The sequence below is a fragment of the Rissa tridactyla genome, chromosome 9 (genome assembly GCF_028500815.1).
Source record: "Rissa tridactyla isolate bRisTri1 chromosome 9, bRisTri1.patW.cur.20221130, whole genome shotgun sequence".
NCBI classification, from domain to species: Eukaryota; Metazoa; Chordata; class Aves; order Charadriiformes; family Laridae; genus Rissa; species Rissa tridactyla.
Window position 1 is genome coordinate 1,091,200 of NC_071474.1, and position 27,547 is coordinate 1,118,746.

Below are 27,547 nucleotides of genomic sequence, written 5' to 3' on the forward strand. Positions count from 1 at the left end.
ATTGTTTTTTTTTTTCTTTTGACTTTTTAAAATTGATTAACGAGGGGCTTCCCAGGAGCGGAGGTATTTTGCCGTAGGAGCGACGGCCACAGCTGTTTGATGAAGGCCAGCCCTGGGCAGTGACAGAGACGAGGACCCTGCTCCGTGTCCTACAGCTCGGTGCTGTCACCAGCGCCTGCGCCCAAAAGTCTCCTCCAGCGCCCAGACCCGCGCGCTCGGGGGAACCAGCACAGCAGCGCAGGCACCGGCTGCGTGGGGGGCAGGGAGGGACACCCCGGCGGTGCTGCGAGTCTCCCCGCAGCCCGGCGCTGCCGGAGAAACCTCCGGTGCTTTGCCCAGTCCTCCCTGCGCGGCACCTGCTGGCCCCGCTGCTTCCCACCCCTCGGAGCCGGAGACGTTTGGCCACGCACGCGCGTCACCGAGAAGGGGCGCGAGGCGAAGCGTGTGACAAACGCGCTGCCCTTTGCTAAACGCCCGCGTCCCCGCTCTCGCGCACGAGGCCGTGACTTCTGTTAGGAAAGGAGGGAACCTGCCTCGGGGTGGGGAACCCACCAAGGCGCCGGTGCCCATCTTCACCCCAGCTCAGTTTTCCGTAGGTCCTGGGACCGTACCCTGCCTCAGCCTGGCCTTTCCCTGCTTCCCAGTAACGTGACGGGGAGATACATAAATTTGATTTTAGCTTCTTGTCTTCTGTAATATTAAACCATTTCATGTTATTTCTTTGAATCTACCAGTGTGGTGCTTTGGAAAACAACACACCAAAAAAACCCCCTTCTCTAGCAAAAGCAGAACGTCCCGTTAGTGCTCAGGGACCGTTTCAGTGTTCTCCGTGGAGAGGGTCAGTGACGGGAAGGATTCCTCAATGCGCTTCCGTTCATTCCGGTTTGTGTATGATACAGAATGGTGTTACCCGCCATTTCTAGACAAAATCATCGGATAACTGATGTTGGGCAGTAGGTGAATTTTATGATAGTCTTGCTATAACTATTTTATGCATAATCAGTTTCTTATTACGTCTAACTCTTCTTGCTTTCTTGTACGCCACAGGCTGTCTCTTACTTCATGTTTAGAAGGGTCCCGTGTTAAGATTCTTTAGGTCTAACGACAAGAAACATTAACACAACATTCATGCTGGCACCACCCTTTAACTGCGATAGTGGCCACCTCCCCTGGGCCGTGAATCGCTCTGGAAGTGGCCACTTTGCCGTCACCTGGCGGGGGTTTGAGCGAGGCCGAGTCGATGAGCCGGCACCAACCGCGCGTCTGCAACAAACATCCCGGCAGGCGGCTTCGGCCATCGCTGAAAGGTGACAAAGCCCTCTGCGTCTCCCGGTCCCAGGAAACATCCCCAGCTCTGCACCCACCTTCCGTACGGCTTCAAATTGGTCCGGCAAGATGAGAAAAATGACTGGTTTTCATCCTATTTGAAGGAGATGGTAAAATGGCAAGATAGCAGCCCAGATGGACGTTAGCTCTCAACCGGTACACTTACTTCTTGTGTTTTCTGTTTATTCCTTGAGAAATTGATACAGTTTTATGGCTTATTTCATACTCGGCCAAGGGGGAAATGCAGAGTCGTGAAGGAGAGACATGAGCAGGTGACTTGGAAGAAAATTCCCTCTCGGGTCTGGTTGTGTCTCCTCGGCAGAAGGAGCAGCGCTGCCGCCGCACCCGCAGACTCAGCGAAGCTTTGACACAAGGGAAACGCTCCCGGTGCCCGTTTGCTGGGTGAGAAGTGCCGGGAGACTCGGCAGACTGCCGGCATGAACCGCAGACTCGGTTTGCCGCTGTATTTTGGGAAAATATTTGGCTTAAGTATGGCCCATATAGAAACACAGTTTGATCTAAGTGGGTATCCTTTTAAGGAATCTAATTTAGGTCACTAAGCGCTTTACCCTTCGTTATTTAGTGACCCAATGTTTAAAGAATTTTATTTCTAAGGGGAACTATTCTGTCAAACAAATTCCACTTTAGTGAAGAAAAAGAAAAAAAAAAGCCTGCGTTCTTTTGGGAAACTGCCAATGTTTGTAAAGCAGCGTTCCTCGCTCGTTGGTAGGTGGCTTTGTCACCGCTCCTTCCTGAGCCATCTCCATCTCCCCGCTCGCACCCGTGCGGCTCCTGCTGCTCCCTCCCCCCAACAGTCAGTCCCGGGCCACCTTCTCCCCCCGGCCTGCGCTTCTGCCTCCCCACCCTCCTCCTCCTCGCACAACACCAGTCTCTTTGGGACCGCGCTCACGGTGGGTTCCCCCGGCGCAGCCCTGCCCACAGCACAACGCCGCGGCCCCGCTGGTGACGCCTTCTCCTGCCTCCTCCAGCGCTCCACGGCTCCACGGCTGTAGAACCTCCTCCGCTCCGGGTCGCATCCCAGCAGCCCTCCGCCAGCCGGGAACGTGGCTCCAGAGCACGCGGGAAACTTGATCGGCAGCGAAGAAAGGCCTCAGCTGGAAAATACACGTCTGAATAATCAAACTGAAGACGCAAGACAACAAATGGCATTTTTCAGGAATTCCTGGAGCTCCTTGTCCTCCACGTCACGCGAGGTTTGCTGTGTGTACAATATCCTGGGAAGCACCAAGCCCCGCTAGCCCCATCCTATGTTTTAATGCTGCAGCGATGCTGACCTGGGGCAACTCCTTCAGCTGGAAGTAGGCTACCCCTAAAGCAAACGTCCCCAAAGGCAAACTCGCCCAAAAAACGGGGCTTGCTTCATTTTCACACTCTGCTAAAGATTGCAACCTCACAAATTATCAGTTCAGTGTTTCATAAGCCTCTTCATGTATTTATTTCTCAGGTGCAGTTTGCCAACCAGCTGCGATCCGCAGCTCTCACCCAATACATAGTTCACCTCTTTCCAGGAAGGTGGAGGCCTAAAGACGGGATAAAGCCGCGCTCACCTTCAAGTACGTAGAAGAGCGTGTGCTGAGCAAAACGCCGTAAATGCACGTCTTTCTAATAAAGTTCCATCAAACACTAGCTCAGTTTTTAAAAGCATTAATTTAAAATATTAATCACTGACCTGCCGATTCGCGTGACCGTACCCAATCCGTCCCAAAGGCAGGCTGCGTTCAGCACCACTAGCAGTGTTTGTGAGTAAAACCAAGAATGACTAACCTATCTGGATTTTGGTTTTTAAAATGCAATTTTGAAATCCCTATGCCATTTCTGCTGAGCCAATACCCGTTTCCATGGAAATCGCAGCACACAGACCGTTGCCACATTTCAGAGCGAGCGAGCCACTTCAACATCTGCGTCCCCGAAACCCCCAGCTAGACTTTGAAACGAAACCGGCTCTCACGTTTGGTGGAACTGGTTTACAGGAAAAATCAAACAGAGCATCTTTACACGACAGCCCAGCCCAGCCCTTTCTAAACAGTCTGTCCCCATCGCTAAAGCGGCACGCGGCTCACGGGATTCTTGCTTTAAGGCTCGTGTTATAAATAATCTACATGGCAACGCACGCAAGGAGTAGCCTCTTAGTAAAAGCAGCCAACGGGGCCGACAAACCTTCTCATCAGTTCTCGTACAGGCTTTTAAGCGCTTCTCTTCACCTGCCAGTTCTGCATTGCCAAGTTGTCCCCGGTAAGAAAACTGGTAAGTGTGGTAAAGACGAGCACCTGCTTCTCCCCAGCGCCCAACTTGCACCACGGCGGTGTGAAAAAGCGGGTATTGAAAACAGAATTCAGGGCAGATTTACTTATCAGCAATTGCTTCAGGCAGCCACGCTGCCCTTCTAGAGCCCACGTTGGCTGAATTCTAATACAATTCTTTAAACTGGGAGAAAAAAAAAAAAGAGGGGGGGAAAAAAAAAGCATCAGCTGATAAAAGGGGTAGAGCATACTTTGACTGTGCCAGAAAGCTAATTTCTAGACTGATTTCTGGTTAGTTCAATCTTTTCCCTACCCTTCCTTTTTAAGCCCATACAGAACAGCAGCTCCACCCCACCGCCGCCCGGCGAACACACACCGAACAGGGTTAAACGCATTTATTGAAAAACGGGCTCCCTGCTGACTTGAGATTAGGGGGGAAAAGAAAAAGCACTGTTCACAAGCAACGTGAAAAATCCATTTACGCTCTCATGTTTCCCCCCAGTCTATACCTGAGCAACCTGCATCGACCCGTGAGACACCAGTGGGCAAGGGCTCTCTCCTTCTCAGAGACACCGCGTACTTCCAAAAGCGCACACGTTTACTTTTTACAAGGTCAAAGAAAATAGCACATTTGGAGTAAAAAGGACCTTTGCTGATAAACCTCAATTTCTCCTTCTGCCCCTGCCCCTTAAATGACCTTTTCCCCTGCTGGAGCGCGCCGTGGCTAACAGCGTGGCTAACAGCGTGGCTAACAGCGTGGCTAACGACGCCCAAGTCGCCCGGCGGCCGGGGCCAGAACTCCCAGCAGCGCAATGAAGGGCTCCCTCCCCCCCGGGCTCAGCCAGTACAAGTGGCTTCAACCACGCTGGGAACCTCCGGGAGAAAAATTAAAATAGCTTTTAAAAAAGTAAAGCGTGACACTCTGCTCTGGCAAAAGGTGCAGAAATCGGTGTTTTATGAACACACGAACCGCACACGATACAGCATTTCGGCGTTACGAACCGTGGCTGTTGACATTATTCGAAGAGAAAGGTGATCCACTCCTTGCTTTGTAAGCCGGGCACTCTTCCCTCTTCCCTTCCCGCACGTTGGCTGGGTACATAGCTCCGTAGGCAGGAAGAGAGGGACTATTCCCAAGCACACAGAATTCCATCTGCGCATCATCTTCACAGAAAACTTAGAAAATTGGACAGAGAATGAATGGTCTTGGGCTGTGCGTAACGGACGTCTTTTCAAATGTTAAAAATCCTCCCACTTAGAGTGTGATTAAGCGCACAGGAAGGACACTTGCATCAAGAGACTCACTTTTTGATAGTCTAAAAAAATACTTTTAAAACATAAGGAACACCCTAACGTGCTAAATTTTCCTGTTGTATTTATGCTTTGGAAGTAAGTGCCACAACGTCGGAACCACTGGCAGGGCCAGCAGTGACTACACGCAGCCCGAATTATCCAAGTCATTTTGCAATACATCATAATATTGCAAAAATTCTACTAGGGGGTCAAAGCCTTTACCCCCCATTTCATTCCCCACACTTAATTTTTCAATCTCCTAATCAAAATGACACCGAAAGTTGTAATAAACTGGAGACCTAGTTATGTGGAGAACAGAAGGCAGAGACACGCAGCGACTCCGGGAGCAGCACTAAGCTGATTTCTGGTACACAGGCTTCGGATCACGCTGCTCGCCTCTAGGCACTTAGCAAGGGTAAGCTGTGAAGCGTCTAATTGTTCTGGGCTTCTTATTAGGGTTCGTGGAAAGGACGAGGCTGCTCCAAACGGAGACCGAGCACTCTCCTGCTTCCCATGGAATACGTGAGCGAGGGCTCCCGATCCCGCCATCGAGGCAAAGTGCCTGCAGAGAGGGGGGATGACTCCCGAGAAGGGAGCGGTTGAACCCACTCGCATCTTGCTTTAGCGGGACCCTTCTGTTGGGACCAGTTACGATATCCTTAGCAAGGGCACCCGTCAAACCAATTTCCATCGAAGAACGGCGTATAGCCTTCACCAAGAGAGGCCCCGGTGAGCAGCGTAAGCACCGACTGCACCTCCACGCTGGCTGACGCTGCTCTGCTGCCAGCCGAGAACTTTTAGGGTGGGTGAAACGAGTGTTCAGAAACGCCCGCAGTGATTCCGTTATCTGCCTCCAAAACTCACTAGAACCGTGCAAGCTGCGTGGGTTCAATGAAGTAAACACCGGTACACATGGGACTGGGTGTGAGGGTACAACGACCCAACGGCAGGCATCGGGATGTCTTCACCCTTTAGGGACAAGAGGCAAACCCCAGATTTTGGCATCCAGTAGAATAACGGGGTAATTATAACACAGGCTGCGGCAGCAGGGCTACTGGTAGAATTGCTTTGAATGTATGGTGAATTATCTGCATCCATTTAGACACGGTGATCTCTACCAATTTTTTAATTAAAGAGTAACAACACTTTACAGCTTCATAGTACAGTACAGATATAAACTAATTAACATATAACAACTGTGTGAGGAACTTTAGGAAAATACCGAATGCCTCAAACACCGAGAGCTGATACCATATCAAAGACCAAGAAAATTCTTGAAACTGCCCCATTTCCTAAAGATTTCCGGGGCAAGATTACAAGAGAAAACCCCTATACACTTTGCATAAATAACCAAACTTTAAAAACCCTAATTATAAAAGGCCATACTTTAAAAGCACTCACAAGTCCACGTAAATGAATGCTGTGATGCCAAAAATATTTTGCCCAAGGTTAAACCGAGAAAATACATATTCCTAAGTCATTTCTGATCAGCAAGTGATTGCAGTACTTTGTTTTTATGCCCAGCCCTGCAGAGCAATCTCAATCCTACTCGAAGAGCCATTAGCATACAAATGGGGTACGAACTTTCAAAGCTTATGCAACAGTTACTCCATTACAGACAGCTCAAATCAATTTTAGGTTGTTAAAATCAGAGAATAAATCTTTGTTTCAGTTTAAAATACGAGTATTCCCTTATACCTCAGAGACATACATGAAATCTGAAGCTGGTAAAAATTCAGCTTGTTGTGTGTGTGGGGGGGAAACAACCAGAATTCACTTGATGTTCTCTCTGCCACTGCTATTTTCCTCCCTCCCCTCCTCCTTACTTCAGTGTCCCTTTCCCTCTCTCCCCCCCAAAAAAAGGATGGAGAAAAGGAGACAAAGTTTTCCTCTTAAGACAATTTGATTGAGTCTTCAAACCTACTAACTGTGAAATTAGAGAGGTGTTTATCCTGCTTACTGGGAAAAACCTCAGCACAGGCATGACTGCATAAATTCCAAGTACCTCTGTAACGAACCGAAGGAAAACAATTAAGAGCAAGCCGAAGACTTGCTGCCAAGACTGAAGGATGATTTCAACAAGCATGAGAAATTCAGGCACCTACAACTAACAGTCAAAGAAATAACTCGATCTATTTTAGTGAGTCCCAACTGTCCAATTTTGTAGGTTTTCAGTAAACAGGCTTTGCCAGAGCTTTCTCAAAGTTACATGGATCTCACAAAAGACTCACTGATGAACCTATTTTAGTTTAAACATTAGGAAAACCAAACAAACTGATGGGTACTATCTCACCGAAAGGTAAAAAATGGCTCTATATGAAACAAATTTGAAATAACAGCATTTTTCAGAATTGTAATGTCCGCAAAGAATATTCTGCTTAAAATACTTTGAAGACTAAAGTGACAAGATGAAAACAGATACTAAATATCTAATGGTGTATGTATTTTATTAAATGTTATCATTTTACATTTTCATACAAACAAAATCATGAACAGTGAAAAATCCAAAGCCTGCAGAACAAAAGATCTCTTGTAAGCAAGTATTTTGCAATAGAACATTAAACGTTTTCAGCGAATCCCAGCATGATTTGCCTGGGAAATACCCAAGGTTGACTAGACTTCACACACGTCGTCAGGCGCTTCTGCTTCAGTTTAACATTAATACACGCAGTAGACCCTCTGCATAAACGCTTTTCAAAAATGCAGTTGTAAAACACCACACCAAAATCTCTCCTCCCCCCAGCTCAATACATGACCTGCCAGAGGCCAAACCAATACCAAAAGAGGAAGAGGAGTCGGGTCTCTTATCTGTCACTTCACGATACATCCACTAACCGGGCACTTTTCTGCACACACAGCCCTTTACCGCTCACTTCGAGCTCTCCTGGATTTGCCTGAACAGATCTACGTATGGTGTGTACTTGTGGTATGTGGAGAACTCCCCTCCACAAGTTCACTCTTTCCCAAATATCTTACAGCAACTCAAGAAATTACGTACTCGCACATACCACAACAAAGCATCAAAAAAAAGTGATTTCTTCAGCTTCCGTATGCCGCAAGAGAAGCCCAAATCTTATTTGTACTCATGACATTTTAGTACCCTAAAACGGTGTTTCTCAGGTAGCAACAATAACATTGTTAGTACAAACAGTCCCTTATTACGCTTGCTTAAAACACGGTGAGCATTATCAACATTAGCTGCATATCCCCAAAACAGTCAATCAACAGCACCGATTAACAGCTGTCAGAATGTTCTTACATGTTCCCAAGGCAAAGAAATATATGTAATGGAGTGTATAAAAGGTTTTGTTCTCTATAAATATATTTAATACCACTATTTTGTTTGCATATTGGAGAAAAGCTGGATCGAAACATGCTATTTTACTTGAAGCAAGGTTTTTGAGGTCCTAAGTTCTTAGCAGAATCCATTTTACTGTTCAACACCAGCCTCTGAGGAAATTCTGTATCTGACAACTTTCTGTTTTATCGGTATTACGGAGAATTTCAGCACGCCATAAATCTAGCTGTCAATTGCAATCCTTACTCCAGGATACATACAGAACTTCAGGTAATCCAGGAGCCAAGTATGTTAACTTTAAGTTAAACTTTAAGTAACATGGGACCCTTTTTTGAGGAGAAAGACCAGAATATTCAGTAGGATCAAAACTCTTGCTGCAATACACTAGAAAATGTGAGATTGCGGGCTTTGTACCACTGTGGAGGAACAGCTCCGTGTTCTGCATTAGCTAGAGCTTTCTAGCTGACTCTAGGACCCAGATGACTGTATCTCTCCAATACAGCACTGGTCTAAATAAAACAGAAAACAAACAAAAAACCGGGGGCATACATACCTATTTACTAGAATGCAGTGGAATTTGCAAGCCAACCAGAAACAGGGTTATGATATTTATGCAAGAACTTCCTGCCAATATAGAAACCACAATACTCTAATTCCTCAGTTCCTCAGCCCATATCAAACTCTTCCCATGTAGCCACAACGGGACTGCCAGCACGGATACCCTACAGTTTAACTTCCTAAAACTGGGCTTGACTACTTGTGGATGTGTATTTCTGTCCCTAGAGGATTGTTTTATGACAAGCTTCAGTGATGCACTGTGCTAGATCAAACACACATAAAGGTTCATTTAACTTTGCGCTCGCCTTTGTTTCTGTAGGGGGATACGGTACCATATGAATTCTGGTTCCTGTCAGCTGAAGTGTCAGCAGCGAGAACAGCAAGTCTATAGCTGTTCCTGGACAGACAGATTGGATCACAGACGTCTAGGCACGACGGAGCAAGCACAGCCTGCTAGCCGCTTCTCATTTCAGTCAAGTGCATCGGTCTGTTTACCTATTAAACAAAACTTATTCCCTTCAGATAAGCAAAAGAAACAACAATTACTGGAAATAAACCCAAACAAGAATAGTTTTGCTTATACAACTGTCTCTCAGTCATGTCACAGTTGTTTTCACTTTGGCAAAATAAACCAGACCGAACTGCTGCGCTCAGAGTACCAACTGGTATCTGCAAGAAGGATGCTGAAATATTAGAGGGAAGTTAAAGGAAGACCCTCCCCCAAAAATTAGCCAGGGAATTAAACTCTTTCCCCCGAAAAAGCAAAGCCCGCAGGGCAACACTTAGGATTTTAGCGCTTATGAAACAGAATTCTGGGGGATGATCTGATCCCTACACGTGGGTCCTGACACATGAAAGAGGAACTCCAGCAGTGCATGACTGTTGAATCTTGCTGAGAGGCGTAAGATGCAATAGCAGGAAGTTAAAGTCAAACCTGAAATGAAATACAAAAAACCCTAACTGCAGATATCTGAAACAGCTTACCAAGAGAAACCGGTGGACTCACAATACTTAATCTCTACAACAAACAGGGAAGTCACTCCAAAGCCTGTCATTTTAAATGAGCATATAAATACAAAGCTAATGGATAGGCAAGACTTAGAAAGAAAAAAAATTGCGAAGAAATCATAAAATACGAAGAACGGCCTTTCTAATGAACATTCAGAGTACAACATTTCAAGAATGTGTAATATTCTGGCAACTATACATTTTTTGCTTCAGTTTCTCTGTAAAGTGAAGAAAACAGGCACCTTGAAAATCTCAGTCTGACAGAGTGCCTGAAATCCACTGTCAGGGGGAAAACCCACGGCTGCCAATACAGGAGCCTCTTCTTTGAACGGAATACACGTTCAAAGCTTCTAATGCTTATGTGTACACAGGCAGACATGGCATTATTTAGCGGTTTTACATTTTACACACAGAGCTAATGCTCTTTTCATGGTATACGTTATAATGTGGGGAACAGGTTACAGCAGGTGGACCTTTGAACTTTTGCCTTCACAGCAATGTCAATTAGCAATATGATTTCACATATTCCCACCTGACATGCGGCAAAGTTCACAATGCTGCTGCTCCAATACCCTGACACAGCTCAGGATCAGGTGACTCCAGGACACCACAAAACCACTGTGGAAGACACATTTTAATATTCTGTAACACAGAAAAGTACAATTCTCACTCCCATAAAGATTAGTTTGAACCCTGAGTCATATGCTTTAATCTCTCTTCTAAATGTTTTTTGGCTTTCATTACAAAGGCACTAGACCATTTTGGTATTCACATAAATATCTGCTTGCTTTGAATCTTGCTGAATGATTTCCGCTGGCAGCTAGTTTCATTCTAATTACATGGTTTGAAAAAGTATTTCCACCTACCATTTTTCAAAACTCCCACTTTCTGCATATCAGTGAATGTCCTTTTGGGCTTGCACTATGAGACATCACAAAGTTATCCTGCCATACGAGTTCCTCTTAATGGACTGACAAACAATCTTAATTAAGTTTTAACATGTCCAAGCTATCCCTTTTCACTGCTGATCATACGAAAAATATTCAAGTACTATGGTTAATGAGTGTGTTTAGAAATACTTTAATGTTCTAAAGTAATACGGCTCCCTGTTCTGAATGAGGACTGTCTTTTCACGACCACTTTCCTTAAGAAATTATGGCAAAATTAGCTTTATAATGTCTTCTGCTAAAGAATATGGGAGTCCTGCGATAGAATTCTAAAACAAATCTCGGCTTCACAGCAGCAGATGTGGTTCGGTTTAACAAGCTAATAAATATTTTAAGTGACTAGAGAGCTGGGACTTTTATAATATGATCCAGGTTTAAAAGCTAAGAAGGGAGTCAACAGGTACTAGAAAGAGAAAACACACAATACCTGTGTGGGTTTCTGGCTACTGCTAAATTAGAGAATGTGGATACAAGCCATTTTTGTAACAACATTCCATTTTCGGCAATTCCTTGGGAAGTTATCCTAATGTAACACATTAACCTGCCAACTGAAGACTTCCGTTTAAAAAGATCGGTGAATAAAAGTGATCACCAAGGGGAAAAATAAATAGATATACAAGTTCAGTAGGATGCAAATGACAAATCTAACCTTGCTACGTGCTCTTAGGCTTTACTGCGCGAGATGGTCAAGCTGCTTCATTAAGTCATTCAAACACTACAGCATGCAGCATCCTCAACATTTCACACCAAAAGAGACTGCCTAAAAAAAAAAAACCAAAATAAAAAAGAGAAAGTGGAAATAAAACTTCACACTATACTCCACAGGCGTCTTAAAACAGCAGCTCAAATCACAGAACTAGCGCTGCCCTACGCTCTGGAGCAGAAGGCAAGGCTACCCAAGCCGAGCAATCCGAAACCCAGCGGGCAGGGCCGGCGAGCGGGCACCGGGACGGCCGCCATGGCGCTCCCTCCTGTAAAAGGCCAGACCGGACAGCCGGGGGGACGCTCTGAGGCTGCCCGAGGGGCAGGAGAACCGCCGGGCAGGGGAGTGGGCGGCCGGAGCGGCGGGGACCGGGGGCGGCCTCCCCCGCCGGAGCACCCCCGAGGCGCAGCAACGGGGCCGAGCCCTACCGCCGCCCGGGGGCCCCGCCGGCTGCAGCGGCGGCCACGGCGAACCCTCCCCGGGGAGCGCAGAAAAGCGCTACTCCCGCCCCGCCCGCCCTCCGCCGGGAGACGCTCCCTCCCAGCGGCAGCGGCTTCGCCGAGCTGCGCCCGGCCCCGGCGGGCGAGGTCTTCCCCGGCGCGCCCGCCTCCTCCGGAGGGGGAAGAACGGAGCCGGACGGCGGGCGGGCGCCCGCTCACCCCCGCGCCGCTGCCGGCGGGGCCCCGGGGGCCGCCGCCACCCGGCCGGGCAGCGAGCGCTCCTCGATCGGGGCCGCCGGCGGCGGCTCCTCCCCCACCCGCTCGCCTCACGGTGCCTCACCTCAGAGCGCGGCGGGACCCCGCACCGCTCGCGCCCCGCACGTCTCCTCACAGCTCCCCCCCCGCCTCACCTCAGGGCGCGGCGGGCCGGCGGTAGGCTCGGCCCGGCGCCAAGAAAGCGAGGCGGCCGCTGCCTCCTCCGCCGGAGGCACCCTCGGCTCCGGCGCCTCAGGCGCAGCCCCCCGCCCCTGGCGGCGGCTCCCGGCACGAGGGAAGGGGCAGCCAGGCTCCCCCCCTTTCCCGCACCCGCTCTGCGCCGCCGCCGCTCTCCGCCGGGCTCGCCGCCTCGGGGCGCCGCTCCCCGCGCCAGGCCCCGGCTTCCCTCCTTCCCGGCCTGCCCCGGCGCCGCCGTCCCCGGGCCCCCCTCCCCCGGCCGGGCTGCGCCTGCGCGGCGGCCCCTCTCCCATCCGGGTCCCTCCGTGCGGTGTAGCAGGTCGGTAGGCGGGAAATGGCGACTGGCTGCTGAGCGGCTGCGGAGCGCGGAGCCCCCGGCGGCGGTGTAAACACAGCGGCGCCCGCCCGGCCCGGCCTGGCCCGGCCTGGCCGGCCGCCGGGGACCCGGACACCGGGGGCCCGCCTCCCCGGCACCCCGCACCCGCAGGTAACTGACGCGGCGGCTCCGCCAGCGCGGGGTCCCAGCCCGGGATCAGGTGGGAAGGCGCGGGGTGGCCGCTCCGGAGTGACCGGTGGGAGCCTCCCCTCAGGCCCTGCCCCGCGGCGGGCCCCTGCGCCCCCGCGTCCCCGCCCGCCCGCCGGGCTCCGCGCCCCTCTTGCCTTGCGGAGACACCCCGTCCCTCCCGCTCACCTCCCCTCGCCGGCCGCGGAGGCCAGCCAGCCCCGGCCGCGCTGGAGCGGGGGGCGCAGCCCTCCCGGGCCGGCCCCCTGCCCCCAGCGGAGCGGGCGGCGCGGCTGTCACCCCCGCGCTGACACCCCCCGCCTCCCCCTCTAGGCCGAGGCCTGCGGTGAGTCTCCTCCGCCCGCCGCCGCCCCCCGTCCCGTCCCGCGCCCCGGGAGGCGGTGGGCGCCGCGAGGGCTGCGCCGTGCGGCGGGGGCGCGTCCCGGGCCGGGCCGGCTCAGGGGGCGTAGCTCGGCGGGCGGCATCCCAGCCCCTGCCGCACACGGGCGGGCCATGCCCGCCGCTGGCTCCCGCGGGGCGAGCGCAGGACGCGCCTGTTGCTGGCTGCTGTTGTCGCCGCGCCGGGGAGCAGCGCTGGACGTGCCTGTCACCGGCTTCGGGGCGGGGGGTCGGGGGGGGTCTGCCGCCCCGCTGCCTCCCCGGTGGATGCCGGGCACCGGCGCCACGCCGTAGGCTGCCCGGGCAGGGATCCCGGGCGGCGAGAGGCTGCCGCGAAGGATGTCGGCGCGGCTGGGCAGGGGGGAATGACACCAACTTTGTCCGCTGTCACTTGTGGCGGCAGCAGCGGGGGGGGGGAAGGCGGCCGTGAGGCACCGGGCAGTGGCATGCGGGACCCCCGCCATCCCAACCCGTTATTGGCATTCCCTGTCCATATCGGGAACGCGGTGTAAGATATTAGCATGTTGCATACCACATTGATTATCTGCTTGCGTCTGTGTTACTAAAGAGTACTGTACAAGCCTGTTGCTCAATTTTATGGTACTTAGGAGCACAGGAGAGGACAGGTCTTACTGTTTCTTTGTGACTGTTTTGGTGAGCTCTAGCCAGGATATGCCTAAGATATTTCTTCCTCCGCGATGATTGTAGTACTTGTTCTGATCCCAAGCCTATTGTTTCTGGTAGGGGTTTTTCATAGTCTTCCAGTTGCTCGTGGTGGGCTTTTAAAAGTAATTTCGAGATTGTAGTTATTGACTTTGCCTTTCTTGATAAGTTTCCACTGTTACAATACAGTAGTCCATGAAGAGGATCTCTAGGTATAACTATTACTCTGTTGCCTTGGGCAAGTCACAACCTCTTTTGCCATTTCTCCCATCAGTAAAACGGGGATAATAATACCTCAGAGAGTTGTTACAAGAAGCAGTTAATGTTTGTAGAGGGCTTAAAAGACCTAAGTGTTATTAATTAAGCCCCATGACACATTAAGGTAAGAGTTAGCGAACCAGGTTTACACATGGATGAACTGAGGCAGGAAGAGATTATGATTTAGCTGGAGTAACATATTGGATCTGTGACAATAGCAGAAAACAAGTTGTAACTACTTCACGCTGTAGGCACAAGCGAACAGTTCTGTATAACAGATATGCTTCCAAGATTATTTGCCCCTCCCTCACCCCCCCCTTCTGATTTCAAGCTTTTCTACTTTAGGAGGTTTTGCCTGTGTGACTTCCAGTTGACTAGGTAGCTCCAAGGACACTTGTGGCTTGCCCACTTAAAAGTGTTTCGGCAGTTTTCATAACGAGATATATGTTCTAGGATGCAAGCCAAATCCCGACTTAAATTCCATAAAACATTCTCCACTTTTCCCCTGAAAACATTGTGTGGAACTTAGTTAAGACTTGATCCCATTCCAGTCAGTGGAATATGCACTAAAGCTGACATTCCTGTTTCATCTAAGAAAGTTCTTTCATTACAGAAAAAATTCTCTTGTCAGTCTGTCCCAGAGATTTAATGGTACAGTTAGATCATTTTTCTAAAGATGTAAACATTCCACATATGCTGGAGCTGTACATGCATTTTCATAATTTAAAGGTAATTTTCCATCTTCAGACTTCCACTGCAAGTGTGGATAACTTCCTTCTACCGTGTTGATTTCCCAGCACACTGACGTGACACTATTGCAGGCTGAATAGCATTAAGCAGTTAAAAAAAAAAAGTCTACTGAATTCAAAAGGAAGCTTAGTCTTCATCTTACAAAGTTTTTCCATACTGTATTGGTTTTTATTTTCTTTGATCACTTGTAATGCTGCTGAGGTTGACACCAACAAAAATAGTGTTTGCAGAAGACTTTAAGAATCACGTTTTTCTCTTCTGACAGTTTTCTACACAAATATTTCATTCCCACAGAAGAAACTTTTTCGTAGGTGTAAGTGGAGTAATAACTTGGAGTACGTGCACATTTTTCTAAGAACTGATACTGAAAGTCAAACTGAACTATTTTGGCAAGAGCTTGCAAGAAAAGCTCGAGCAGGGGGGGCTGGAGAAGATGACCTCCAGAGTTCCCTTCCAACCTCAACCATTCTGCGAGTCTGTAAAAGCAGGATGCGTCAAGTAGGACTGGAATTTGGCAGAAATTTAAAATTAATGTGCATTTCTAGACTTATGTGTACTCTGACAGGAGCTTGAGACTTCTTGCCCTTTTGAAGGAGTAACTGGAAGTTCCAGAACATCATCATGATAATTTCAAGATCACAGCTGAAGTCAGTGTGATTGTATAACTCTGAAATTGCCTTTTCCACTTTATGGATGTGCGGCTTTCCCCTGTTCAAACCCTGCGCAAGTTCTTCCCTATCCATGTGTTTTCAGCCTGGTCTCCCCAGGGGAACCAGTTGCTGTGGATCATGGTTTTTGGACTTTGATAATGTCAGCATAGGACTATTAGGATTATCGCAGATTTCAAAGTCTGTTGTCACCCCCCACCACACTCCCGTGTGCCTGCATCCTCGTTCCGTACTGTCTCAAGAGCATTGCTCTCAGACAGGTGCCTTTCTGATGCATTACTGTGAATAGATCAGGTACGATGGTTCTTACTAGCCCAGAAAGTAGAGGACTAAGTCTGAATGGAATTCTTTCATTTGCTGGCAGCTTATATTACCACTAAAGCGTTGGCACCAATCTCTTGTAAATTTTAAATGGGAGATTGTTTTTCATCTGTTGTATATGAAAAGTTCATTTGATGTTTATACATCCCATTTAAGTCTTCAAAAAATGCAAATATGCACCGTAAGTGCATAGTTGATTAATCAAATTCATAATGGATTACAATTTTTAGGGGGCAGACTATTTAAATTGAATTGCGCTGCTCTGATCCTGGAAGGGATCAGTAAGCCCCTTACAAGCTTGTTTAAAAAGAGGAGCTGTCTCCGGCGGGGATCCTGATGGTGTCAGGCCCTGTAGAGTGCGTTAAACACGGGCTCATTTGCTGAAGTGCGGGGTGAGTTGTGGTGCAGTGTCTCTCTTCTGATTGCTTGGAGGAGAAACTCACATACACAGAGATACTTGAAAGCCAGCATAACATGTTGTTTACATGTTGAGTTGCCTAGATGGCCATTATTTAGTGTTTTAGAAAAATAAATATTTTTGCATTCACAGGTGAAGACATTTTCAATAGCACTTGAAAAATTAAGTGTGAAATCATCCGCATTTAAAGCAATCAGTTTCAGCGGCTGGATAGTAGCTTCCCAGTTGGCAGTCTTAACTTTTTCTAAATAGATTACTTCCCAATCAGATCAGTTTCAGTAATTACTTTGATTAAGGTCCTCTTAACTACAGAAAATAAGAAGTTCCTTCATCGTACCCCATGATCCAAAGAAAACACTTGTCAGGACAGTCTGGTGTAATAAAATAATGAGTTGACTATCAGCCTGAAGTGTAGTTTCACCTTTGCCAACACTGTCAGATGTCTGGTCTGACATACGGGCTTTGCTGCCTCAGTTTCCCTATCTGATGGGTTAGTATTTATGGTAGTACCAAGATCTGGGGACAAGCCAATCGGAAAGAAACGTGCAGCCACTGGTGGACAGGATTAACTTACCAGCCACATTGATCTCTGCTGCATTGTGACATAAAAAATACTGCTCCCCGTGGGGAAAGTTTTATGAGAGTCCAGCCCCGTCCATCAGATTTCTATGCATCTAGCTAAAAATAACCCTAAAGCCAACATTTAGGAAGCTGCCTATCTGTTGCATTAGGTCTAACGAGGATCTGCTGGCCACTAAGTGATGTGGATGTCAGAGTTGCATATGAAAGAGATGATGGAAATTGAATTTACCCCTAACAGTCCTAACTCCTGTCTGAGTTCAGAATTTCTTTTTGTTGGGTGAGGAATCTAGTTAGAAGGCATAAAACACTTCTAGTTTTGAATTCATAATATTTATTGTAGCAGTGTAACTTTAAGTATAACATTATCATGGAAATAAGTTTAACTAAAAGGAGTTGTTAACTCCACAGCATCTGAAAAATAACCTATGCATACTTACTTAAGGTAGCACAAAGCTAAAAAAAAATATATCCTTCTACTCATTGCCAATATACCAAGTGTAAGTAGGAGAAAAAAGATTTGAGACTCTAAAACATTTGAATTAGAATTTACCTATAAATAAATTACTTTATTTTATATATATATATGTAAACACACACAGTGGCAAGACAGCAGGAGTGTCATTATCAGGAGAGCCAGGCTAGAAAGGTGATACTGTAGGGCATGTTAGCATCCTTGAAGCCTCATATGAAAGAAAAGGAACCCGTCCTTATTTAGGCTATGTTTAGGAATAGCTAATTTAAGTTAATAAATTAATAGGAACTCAGATCAAATCAGAGCAGTTGTTCTAAGCAATTTAGCTTTAGCTGCACTGATTCAGTCTAAATCATGACTTAGTTTACTTTAGGCCATTCTAAAACATGATTGCTTTGATTCACCCTATATTTTAGGAGGTGCTAATTAGAGGCAGGTAGGTAATTCAATCTAAGGATTAGACTATACCACAAGGACTTTATGGCACAGCAATACCAGCCTAGTTTAGTGGTAAAACCCCTACACAAAGGGGTTCCTTTTGCCAGCATGAGTTGCATTTGCGCTTACGAGGCTTGTTACCCTAGCTGTATTTAACTAGGGAAAAAGGGTATTTCCCCCTCCCTTTCACATTTCTAACTGGTAGTTAGAATACTGGTAGGTAACCAGTATCGTACTGGTAAAGCTTCTGGTTTGGGTATAGTCTAACATACATTTCTGTAGTCAAGATAGAGCTTCAAGTGCAGTCGGTATCTTCTACAGGGGTTGAAGGTGCTGGAGCAAAGAGTCTAATACAGGTATATTTATTTCTTACCCCCGTGGTGGGATTTTGCTTCATCCATTGTAGCTTCCTCTAGGCTCAGTCTTCTGTAGTTTACATCTCATAGCTGGTGGTTTTGAAGCGTTCACTATTTCAGGAAGGAGCAGGCTGACTTGAGGTAACAGCTGGGTGCTACGGTCTCCTTTGGCCCTGCTTCATTTTCCAGTGCCCTCTTCACATGAGATAGCACTGCCTGAGTTGCTTCTCTCTTCTCCCTTTCCTAGGAGCTTGTCTCATTTTGCCATCCTAGGAGAGCTCATTTAGGTGCAGCAGGCTTCTTTTTATATGAAATGATGCCTTTGGGCTGTCGTGTGATGCCTGGTCACCTGGTTCAGATCCACCACCTGGGAGGGAGATAAACCCTGTAGGTGAGGGCTGAGCTCGTTACCTTTGCAAACGTGGCTACCTGTGACACTGTCTGTTCCGCGGCTGTGGGGTGTACCCCTGTGCAGGGCTGGGAAATGACGAAGGATGACTGTCAGAAGTTAAGAAATAAATAAATAAAGAGGAGAAGAGAAAGCTAGTTATTAGTAGCAACGTGGGCAACAGTTGTGTTGTTTCTGTGTTTGCCAAAGCAAAGCATAGCATGAACTGAAGTTTTAAGGTTTGTTTTCAGAGAGGGGGAAAAAGTATGCAAGCAGTAAAGGAAGTAATTTATAAATAGCAGAAATATCTGTGAGAACGTTAAAGGTACTTATGGGCTTTGTGCTTACTAGACTTAAATATAGTATGTTTGATTGAATTACCTTGTTCAATTTATTTGACACCTTAAACTCTTGTCAAGACCAAGCACTTGTAATTAAATCATTTTAAATATGCTCGGAAAAGCTTGTTTATTTTGCTTATCAAGACAGAACTGATGAATATTAAAGAAAGAAAGTTAGTAGAATCTTGATACTTCTATTTTATGTTCTTAAACATAACATTTTCTTCTTCTGGGAGAAACTTTTGAAGACGTGAATGTAGCTAAAGGGATATTCTTAAACAATTGTAATTACTGGATTTAGAGTGCCTTAGTTTTGAGTTGCTTAGGGATGAGAAAGCTTACTACCACTCTTAAGAGAAAGTCTTTGAGAGCTCGGTTGGAAAAATGGACTGTACAGATACAGTTTTAGGTGCAGACGTCTTCTGCTTAATTACCCTGTTGAACTTATTTGAAGATAATTCTCTTTTGATAGTAGACTGGTTTATTATATACCTGGAAAATGTTTGATAATGTTCAGTCTCAAAGATTAATAGTTAATATAAAAATGTCCTGAGTCAATTAACATAATAGGGTTCCAAACCATAAAATAGTTTAAGATTAGAACATAAACGTTTGTCATCAGTGGTCCATGCCTTCAAAATTAAAAAGTTACTTCAAGAAGATTGCTCTTTCCTCTTTCTCCGCTTTGTGTATTTTCTGTTCCCTTTTAGTTTAGGTGCTGTAAGGTTAGAGCAGTATGTGTAGCTGTTAATGTGCCATTTACTTTGTTGCTGGGAATATGAAAGGCTCTGTGCCCGCATTTTCAGATAGCTGGTATTTTGTCAGAATTACAGTTTACGGGGTAAAGGCCTTTGTTGTTGTTGTCTGACGGTTTACTTTTATTTTTAAACTAAAGTAACTACGCCGATAAATCCACTACTGTTATATCAGCTTCCTGGCAGCGTTGTCAGCCTTGGTTGGTATGGTCAAATAGTGTGGTGCAGTAAGGGCAGAATGAGTCCGTCGGTGTTGAGGGCTTTCTGGAGGTTTTAGCTCAGTCTGGTCTCGTGTCCTTTGGTGGTTGGAGTGTATCTTCCAGTGTAGTTTCAGTCGGAGGGCTCCAGTGGGTGTCCTCTGAGGCTGCTTTATGTCAACTGAAGGACTATAAACGGGATGATGAGATGATCTGTTTCAAAAGCTCACGCTAGATACAAACTTAAAAACTGATGCAGATTTATGTTACACAACGTCTTGCCTTATGGGAAGGCAGAAGATGCCATGCCACTTCTGAAGTTTTTGTTTGTGTTAAGCTCCTTGTGAAAGGAGTGAGAAGCACACAGTAGTTGACAGAAGGAGGGACGAATCTGATGTGAAAAAGCTGTAAAAGAGGGTTAAGAGCTTTCAGTCAGCCATCAGAGGTTATCAGCAAATGAGGCGAAACCTGTGCAGAGCGTTCGAATGCCTGAAGGGATGCCTTTTCGCCTGTTAGGTGAGTTCCATGGCTTAGCTCTGCTCTTTTCCCTGTGGCTAGATGGACACTCCTCATCTGCTTCTGCACAACATCTACCGAATTAATTCGGTTTGCAATTGATGGGTGTTTAAACTAACTTGGCTGGACTTTGTTTATCCTCTGTGTTCAAAGAGAGTTTACAAAACTAATTTCTGTTTTATAACATATATGATACTGAAAGGATGAAGAGAGAATGATTTAATTTTTTTTCCCCCTTTAATGTGTGGATTTTAAAATATTACTCTGTAGGAGTTTTGATCCACTGTGATGCTCAGGGACAAAAGACATTAACCATGTACATGAATGGTGAGCTTAGCATTTTTCTTCAAACTCTGACTTATTTTATTGTCATGTTGTGAGTGTCATAAATGCAGATTCTTCTTAACAAGATAATCATGAGCACAAACTAAAATAATCCAGTTAATACGTCGTTTCTTGAACAGCAGAATTGATAAGGGGTGTTTTTTCAGACTTGTATTCTTTTGTGCCTTCCAGTCCTCGCATCTCCCGTAGCACCTCCAGACTCTCCATTCACAGTATTTCAAGTATCCCCACCTCCTCTTAGCTCTCCTCCTGTCGTGGGAAGAGCCAGCGCTGGGTTTGCTGGCTGAGCTGGCAGGGACACGCGTGGCTCTGCATTGACTACCCCAGCTCTGCTGCGGAGGTGGCCTTTTTTCTGGGGTGGACATGAGAGGAGACAAGGTGGAGCGTGTCTGTACCTAGTGAGGGTGGATGTGGGGTGAGGACTGGGCCGTCTTTAGCTTATTGGGAATACTAAAAGTGTATACTTTTGTGTGCTACTGTCTTACCTACCTAGCTTTTGATTTTCAGAAAACTCGTAGGAACTTTGTATGTTTGAAATTCCTCTCCCTCTGTGAAATTGGGTTGATATTGGTCAGTGGGTTCCACATTTACCAGAAATGCACTGACAAGACACACAGACAGTTATGGACAGTGCAATTGCATAAGCTTTATTTTCTCTAGAAACCAGGCTGTTAAAAAATCAACTGTAATAGAAAAAGCTTATCGATGTTTATGCTAAAGAATACAGCCCTTCAAAGAGTACAATAAGCAAATGAAGCCCATGACATAAAATACTGTTGCTTTAAAAATTTGTGACCGGATGGTCTTTGTTAACATAACAAAGGAAAATTTTAAACCCAAATAGTTTCACTGATCACATCAACAAAAAGAAGCCAGCCTCACAGCTGATACTGAACTCACAGCTGAGGCTGTGGTTCCACAGCAGCTCGGAAGAGTCTCCCCACTGCTCTGGTCCCACCCAGCCAGTAAATGAAAGGGGCCAGGGTGTGTTCCCTGGCCTCCAGCGCAAGTGGTGTGACCCTGGGTGCATCCTCCCAGCCACACGCTCTTGCTCCAGAGCAGGGTGACCTCTGCTGCCCTCCTGCACAGGAGCAGCCCTCTCCCGTGTACTGCTTTGGGCTCCGGAGCACCATCCAGGAGAACGCAGTGCCATGGCCAGCCTCACTGGCTGTGCCAGAGCGTGCTGCCAGCCGAGCAGTTGTGTTTGGTTAGGTAGTTATACCGGGACAATCGTGGAACAGTGCTTGTACCCCGTGCCCTGGGCTTGCTGCTTTACTCCTATGGCTGTCCTTTCCCCTGCCAGGAGTTGTATGTTTTTATTCCACCCCTTGTTCCTGTGATTCTGTGTTGAAACATTTCAGTTTACTAAGCTGGCCTAAAAATATGGCTAGCTGGAGGGTTAGCTGAGTGCCAGAGCCGCCTCGGGGAGCAGTTAGATGGGCTGAGGCTGTTACGGAGCAAACTCCTATCAGCGCGGTTGAGAGTGAGCTGTGCCCGAGAAGGGGAGTCTGGAACTCCCTGCGCCAGCTGCTCGGCAAAAACTAACGTCTTGCAACTACACGCTGAAAGGCAGAAATGACATAGTTGGTAGAGGAATGAAGAGCTCCTCAAATGCATTTTGCTGTTGGAGAAAACATCCCTGAACTATAGCCTGGCGTATGCGTGTAGCTGGTCATAATGCACGATGAAATAGTACCTGCCGAGCTGGAAGGGATGTAGAGGAAGGGGGTATGGAAATTAGAAAACATTCCTTCTATTTTCATTAAAACATTTATAAATACCAAGAATACTGTTCCATGGTTTTGCTAAATTGTTTCTTCAGTGCTTCAGTGTTGTGTGCATTGTCACGTATACACTATGGCACAAAGGTAACAACTTTCTTCCAAGTATTTGTTTGGTATTTAAGTTAAACTAGGTCTCTGCAGTATCTGGAAAATTCTCCCAAATTATGATGTGACCGCTTTGTAATGTAATAAATCAACCACTGTCAAGACGACTTGCATTGCTTTGGAACATGGCATGGACCTTTCTTATTCTGTGGGATTCCTGATGGAAGGGCTTTCCCCAGGTTTGCTTCTCATCCTGGGGAATGATTTGGAGAAAAATCCAACAACCATGTAAGGTCACAGGTGATATCAGCACTTTTTGTTTTTACAGTTTTCACTGTTTTGCAGTCTATAGATACAGACTTATGGGATGAGTGTGGAGATGAGTGGACTTTAGCCGGCTCTGTTCCAGTCGGATTTACTAGCGTAGCATAGGAATCCATACCCTGCGATACAGATGTGCAGCCTTCCTTTTTTCTGACTCAGAAAGTCTCTTGGGTTGCCAGGCATGCTAAAATGCTGGCTGATATTGTGTGTTTTTTCTTAAGAATGTCAACCTGTACCATACAGCATCAGTAATGCTGGCATTAATAGTTCTATAGCTCCTTCCTTTTTCTCAAATGTAAGTTTTCCAAAGTCAGGCGCTAGCCAAACACTGTCTTCTCACTCCACAGAGCAATTCCCTGCTTGTTTACAGAGCCATATCTGCTACTTTACGGCCATAAAGTAATTATTTCATTACATCTCACGCATTTTGAAGTGGCAGAGATATGTTGGATCAAACTGGAGGCAATTAGTTTGTGAAATAAAAAAGTGAAATTCAGAGTAGAATCAAGGAACGATGGAAATGTTATAGTGTGTGTAGTGTGTATGCAGATCGGTTTTGACTTACAAAATTTTTGCTGGCAACTTGTGCTTATTATACTTTATGTTGTTGGAATATTGACCAGGAACTTCCTATCACTTGCCACTGAATAGCCAGTGAGGTTTGTTTTTTCATGAGGATTTTTCACCCAAAATAAAGTGGGGTAAAAAAATTAATGAAAGAAAATAAAATGTGTAAGTTAGCCTTGTTGTGATGGGATCGGACAGGTCCCTGAAACTCATTTCAGTTGAGTTTTTGAAACTGAATGAGGTTCAAGTGCGTAGCGTCTTAATGTTATGTTCTAAGGTTATGTGTAAAAACATAATACCATTCAGAAATTAGTAAAGCTGCTAAAACTTTAGCACTTATTTCCATACCAGTTTTAATTTGGGTACATGCATGAGCCAGCAAATTAATCTCAGAGATGGCAGTTTATAACAATGAAGTTTTCTGTGGAAGAAATAGGCCAGAATGGGCTATGAAAAAGTCAGGTTTAAACCAGCATGTATATGTAATGGAAAATGTTTAGTTTAAAATTTGTATGGACAGTGACTGATAAAAATCTTGACTGTGATGGCATTTTCCCCATTTTTAACAATAGAGTTGGCTGTTTTTTTATTTTTAAATCAGGAGAGCCAGGTGGGAGAAGAGCGTAATAGCAGCCCCTTACAAGGTAGAGAGGGGACAGTTTGAACTATTTTAGAAGTTTTGAAGCTGTAGAGTGCACCAAGGAAAAATGTTTTCTGGGGCAATAAGAATCATATTATCATTTAAAGAGTTTTTGTACTACAATAAAAATAGTCTGCTATTTTTAAGGCCGAAGGAGCAGCCAAAAACCTTGTCTAGCCTTTTAAAAGATAGGAACCTGACAAAGTCCTGTGGAATATGCGATTGTGGTTCTGATCCCTCAGCAAGAGTAAGGTGAAGTAGAGCGAGATGAGGTGTTCTGGTGAAGTTAGGCAAAATGCAGCTCTCGGGTCTGTGTAGACCTTGCAAAAATGACTGGCTTCTCATAACAAACACAGGAGTTACTCCATGGCTTTTGTAGTCCAACAGAGACTTACTTGGGCTTATTAATCTTGATTTTTTTTTGGTTGTTTTTTTTGGGGGGGGGAGCGGGGGCGGGTAGGGGTGTTTGGGTTGTTGTGGGGTTTTTTGGTTTTTTTTGTTTTTTTTTAATTAAAAAGGTACCTAAAATGAATGGGATGAATGATTAAAAGAAGTAACTAATTAGGATTTTTTCGTGGTTGGACAACATCCTGGAAGGTCTGTTCAGGAAGTGTTTAGCAACCTGTCTATACCACGGGTTGTAACAAGAGGGAGATGACTTCCAAAAATAGGCTCGCTGTGTGCCCAGCAGCATGGATTAAATGTCCAGAGAGCCTAATATGTCTGAAGACAGCTGGGCTGTTCCAGAACCTCAACAGGAACTGCACTGGTTCTAGTGGAATTTGTTACCCGCTCCTCTAAAACTCCAGCATTGCAAACTTTTATTTCAAAACATCTCAGCTATTGGTGACCTCTGCAGTATCTGAAGATGACTAATGTAAATTCTTCTCTTGGCAGCATCACCGGTTGTAAATAGTATCTTTCTTCAGCAGCAGATTTTCAGGTTCTGTTCTGAGATTAAGTCTTCTACGGTTAACCCAGCCCTCCATTTTTCTTCGTTGGTTAGCAGTCTGACCCAAACTGAAAAGACTGCATTAATTACAAGCGTGTACCCTCAGTCGCAAAGAGAAAAATATCTTGGCCAGGAGGGAATAAACTTTCGGTTCCAAATGCACATAGTATAATCAAAACAAAGCCTTGCTAGCAAAGCAATGGCAAAACAATGGTGCCTGAAAATATGATTGCTAGAGCAGAAAAATAAAGTAACAGAAAATCTATTTTCTGTTAAGGCCAATTATAAAAAGCTGGTTTCATTCTTTGTCAAAATCTTTCTTAGAATATGTCTCTTTTAGGGGAGATGCTTAAGCTTTGGGAGCGTAGAACTACGTCTGTGAGCCCAAGGCAGTCATACGGAGGAATCTTTGTTAAAACAAGGGGACCGAAGCCCAGGGTTTTCAAGCATGATTTTATTTTAGATTGAAATGACTTGGTAACCTGAAAGATAGGGAGGAGAGTAAAAGGTGCTTTCAATGAAACAAGGAAAATTTAGAGGTGCCATTTGCATTGTGTCTTTGGTAGTTATAATTGCTAGCTATTGTTTTGATTAAACTTGTGGTTTCTTTATACATTTATCCAGATTTCATAACCAAGCACCAACATTTGAGTAGTACATATTGTGCGTTTTGCTATTTTTATAGAACATTGTCTTTTTATTTTGCTTTTACCTACACTATACAAGCACTACTTCCAAACTTCTTTGAATCATGGTTTCCTAGTTAATAGTTGTCTCTCTAGAAGCCGTGGCAGAAAAACACACTCGAAGATTTGAGAAGAGAGTATGTTGCAAAATATGAGCTACATCAGCTGGAATAACATGAAATTGCAGTAATTTTCTAGGGAAGGAGAGTAAGTTGGTTAAAGAAAGTCCAGGAGTCTTTGAGGGGGAAAAGTCTCAGCATCTTTGAACTAACAAAAAGCATTTCCTTGAAGTTTGTAAAGTGCTTTGGGGCCTGTCTGGATGGAAGACTTTATCTACATAAAGTCATTTTCCTCGACTTTGTTGTGAGTTCAGACATGTATATCATTTCACTGGGGCTATCGTTTGTCCCGTATTTCTCTCTCCCCATCAGGCGTTGGCTTGTCAGCTGTTTGCCCGTTCCCCATGGGGACTCAGGCTTCTCTGTACGCTAGAGTAAGATCTTACGTTTCTTGAGAGCATCACTAGTACCATGTGAGTGGACTTCAGCCAGCTCAGTGGACACGGCTTCTCCTTGGGATGTTTCTTCATACTTGAAATCTGGGTTACGTCACAGTAGTGAAATGTGCTGACAAAATATGACTGGTATTATTTGTTTAAAAGGAAATGGAAGAAAACATTTGTTCTTGGTTCCTCTTTCTGTGGATCTGCCCGCTGTGCTCCAGCTTGTATGTCCAGAAATATTTGAACGAAATGAAGAGGTTTTCTCAGCGGTGAGGTCTGCGTTGTCTGAGCTGGTTGATGGTGGCACCCTGACCCCACCACTGGTACCTCACAAGTTCAAACCCCTGCATCAGTTATCACAGCTGTTAAATTTGGTGACAGTTTACAGCTTTGCGTGCATTGATCACGTACCCGTCTGTATCTACAGCATAAACAGCATGCATTGACGCTTTTGCTCAAAATCTAAAAAAAAAAATTGCTGCCTTCTTGACTTGTGTAAAAAGTGTTTCAAGAAAAGCTGTGGAAGTAATGCAGGAAGGATATTGTGGTTGTTAAGATCAGATACATTCCACAAAATTTTTCAGTACACTTTGTTTTGCAGTGTGAATTTTTCATGCTCGCTGGTCATCGACTCCATGATAGCAAAAACTAACGGATGGGCACGGTTCCTCTGAGAGAAGGGAGTGCTTTTTGTCTGGCTTTGGCCCTTTGGAAGGGAGATGTACTGGGGCAGCAGAAAAAAATACTCTGTCAACATAGGCTGTGTGCACAATAGGAGGTTGAGATAATCTATAGTAGCAGAAGCTCTGTTGCGTAAAAGATGTTGGGGATCCCAACATAGCTGACACAAGTTTCATCCTTTCCTCTAATCTTTCTATCTCGCCTCTTAGGAGAAGCTGCCGGTCCCTCCCAGCGCCAGGGAGGGCAGCGGGGCGGGCTCGCACGCCCTCCAGCGCTGCGCATCCGTCCCCCTTCTGTGCTCCTGGGCAGAGCACCGTACCCTGTGGGATCCGTAGGATTTATAGCATCTCTCTGATCTGCCTGGCGTTAGGTTGGAATGCTGGAGAAATTGATCAGATAGAAAAACAAACAAACAAACAAAAATTAAAAAAAAATAAAACTCACCTATCGTGTTCCTGTCGCTCACGGAGTTACGCTCCTGAAGTGTGTTCACTTGTCTTAATCCTCTGGAGCTCTGCGGTGTTCAGGCTTGGAATATATAGATTTCAGTGGTGGCAATTCAGTGTTATTACAGAGTGCCAAATTAAATGTAGAAATCGTTCAACGCTATAATTTTAAATTTTCTTGTCAGTTATCTCTTCCTATTGTTCGTCACTCTTGTTCTTTTACCATCTTAAAACTTTTTCCTGAATCAAAAAGCCTTAAACCCT

The 27,547-nt window shown here is 45.9% G+C and overlaps 1 protein-coding gene and 1 long non-coding RNA gene across 7 annotated transcripts in view; one reads left to right on the forward strand and one right to left on the reverse strand.

Annotated features, from left to right (window-relative positions):
• Nucleotides 1-7,310: 7,310 nt before the first annotated feature.
• Nucleotides 7,311-12,528, reverse strand: LOC128915100 (uncharacterized). Of its 6 annotated transcripts, none has more exons than XR_008468527.1 (3): nt 12,245-12,477; nt 11,341-11,451; nt 7,311-10,386 (listed from the first exon to the last, which is right to left on the reverse strand). It is a non-coding gene; the product is annotated as an uncharacterized LOC128915100 (long non-coding RNA). The 6 variants fall into 6 exon arrangements; XR_008468528.1 differs by having other exon boundaries at nt 7,311-9,670; nt 10,277-11,451; nt 12,245-12,474; XR_008468524.1 differs by having other exon boundaries at nt 7,311-10,362; nt 12,245-12,465.
• Nucleotides 12,485-27,547, forward strand: part of CTDSPL2 (CTD small phosphatase like 2) — a 47,083-nt gene continuing 32,020 nt past the window's right edge. The window contains exon 1 of the mRNA XM_054214951.1: nt 12,485-12,774. The gene's annotated coding sequence lies outside the window, so the exon portion shown is untranslated. The remainder of the gene's footprint in view (nt 12,775-27,547) is intronic.